Below are 2095 nucleotides of genomic sequence, written 5' to 3'. Positions count from 1 at the left end.
GTATATTGAGCGGAACCAGGTTTGCTGCAAAAAAAGGACCATGGAAAATCAGGCAGGGTGAGCCTTTTTCCTGCAAAATAGGTTAAAATGTGTTTATTCCCCCTCCCACAGCACTCCGGGCAGCACCTGACCCCTTGTGCTGCTGACCCACCGGCCCCTGCGTTATCGCTGCTGGATTAATTGCCATCCCCTCATTAATGCTGGGGAAGCAGCAGGAGGGGGAGGTTAATTAAGCAGAAATATTAATTGCTGACATCCTTCCCCAGGTGCTGCTCTGGTTTTGAGCTGGGGAGGAATGCCCAGAACCCAAACTAGGACCAGTATGAAGATGCTGCCTTAAACTGGTGTGGGAAACCCTTGCAGGGAGCTTGGATGACACTGTGAGCTGCAACGAATTCTTGCCAGGGCTCAGCCTGCTTCTGCTGGGCTGCTCCAGGGCTTGCCCCTGGTGCAAGGCTTTTAATTAACACTGGTGAACTATATGATGAAATCTCATAATTTGATAGACGTGCCAAAACCCCCAGCGCCTGGGATGATCCCTCCTGCAATCCTTTATTTTATTTTTAGGCTTTTGACAAAATTTGGCCACTTTTGCTGGCGGACGAAGGTCAGGCGTGAAGCCGGTGGGGTGGAAATAATTTCTTTACAGGGGAAAAAATGTGCGTTCCCATTCAAATATTTAAAAATAAGGAGCTGGGAACGGCTGCGAAGCTTTTTATTTGTATTTGGTTTTAATGGCAGAGCAATAAAAGCTGGGGAAGGGAAGATATGGTAACCATAGCCACCACGGGGAGGGGGGGGCCATGGCAGCCGATTTATGCTTAAAATATTTAAAAATTTAAAATGAAAAAGGGGTTTGGTTGCCTGAAATCTCCCCGTTTCAGTGATATTTTAAGGGGTCTCTGGGTGATGTGGTGTGAAGATGCTTTGCTGTTATTGGGGTCCCCCAGAAAGCGAGAAAAGGCCAGAAAAAAAGTGAGAAAAGGACAGTAAAAGTATGAACAGGCCTGTTTTCAGAGAAGATGGGCTCAGGGCAGGCAGGATCTGGCCAAAACACCGCCTCCCCCCATTTCTTGTCCCCTAAAAAGCCCCCCAAAGCCCACGGGTATCACAGCAGCCCCCCCCCCCGGGGGGCTCCCTCCTCCCCTTCCCTTCCAACAATATTTTTTCCTTATGTTTTTCCTTTTTTCTTTTTTCTTTTTTCCCCCCTTTTTTCTTGTCTTTTTTTTTTCCTCCTTTTTTCTTGTCTTTTTTTTTATTCCCCCTTATTATTTCCCCACTAGAAGACGATTAAAGCATAAAAGCTCTCAGCTGCACTTAAAGGCAGATTTGCAGCACCAGCCCCTGGGGGAGGGGGGTGGGCAGTGGGATGAGAGCATCAGCCCCAGCAGGCAGGTGAAAAACGTTGCCTTTTTTGGGGTGTTTTCAGGCAGATTCAGCCCATTTGGGCTCTCCTCCTGCCCCTCTCCCAGTTCCCTGCTGTTTCCTGGAGGTTTTTGAGGTCTGGGGTGGTGGCCTTGGGGGTGACAGGGTTGGGGACTGGGGATGGGGGGGCCGATGGGTCTGGGAGTGGTGGGGACATGGGTTGGGGTTGATGTCCCCAAGGGTGTCGGGGACCTGGGATGGGGCTGGGGCTGATGTCCCCAGGGGTGATGGGGCTGGAGACCAGGGAAGGGGCTGATGTCCCCAAGGGTGTCGGGGACCTGGGACGGGGCTGGGACGGACGGGGCTGGGACCCCGGGATGGGGCTGGTGCTGGTGTCCTTGGGGGTGACGGGGACGGCGCTGGGACTCCACGATGGGGCTGTGTCCCTTGGGGTGATGGGGACCTGGGTGAGGAATGGGACCCCGAGTTGGGGTTGGGGCCAATGTCCCCAAGGGTGATGGGGACCTGGGTGAGGAATGGGACCCCGAGTTGGTGTTGGGGCCAATGTCCCCAAGGGTAACGGGGACCTGGGCTGGGGCTGATGTCCCCAGGGGTGATGGGGATGGAGATCAGGGTTTGGACTGATGTCCCCAAGGGTGTCGGGGACCCGGGAAGTGGCTGGGACCCCCGGGTGGGGCTGGGGCTGATGTCCCTGGGGGTGACGGGGGTG

At 54.0% G+C, this 2095-nt stretch overlaps 1 protein-coding gene across 1 annotated transcript in view; it reads left to right on the top strand.

The window, feature by feature from the left end:
* Positions 1–2095, top strand: part of GCK (glucokinase (hexokinase 4)) — a 251262-nt gene that overhangs the window by 110043 nt on the left and 139124 nt on the right. The gene's annotated exons all lie outside the window — the stretch shown is intronic.

Source organism: Haliaeetus leucocephalus, unplaced genomic scaffold (genome assembly GCF_000737465.1).
Source record: "Haliaeetus leucocephalus isolate CR32 unplaced genomic scaffold, Haliaeetus_leucocephalus-4.0 Scaffold162, whole genome shotgun sequence".
Lineage (NCBI taxonomy): Eukaryota > Metazoa > Chordata > Aves > Accipitriformes > Accipitridae > Haliaeetus > Haliaeetus leucocephalus.
The sequence above is the reverse complement of the archived record's forward strand: the minus strand, read 5'-3'. Positions and strand labels throughout refer to the sequence as shown.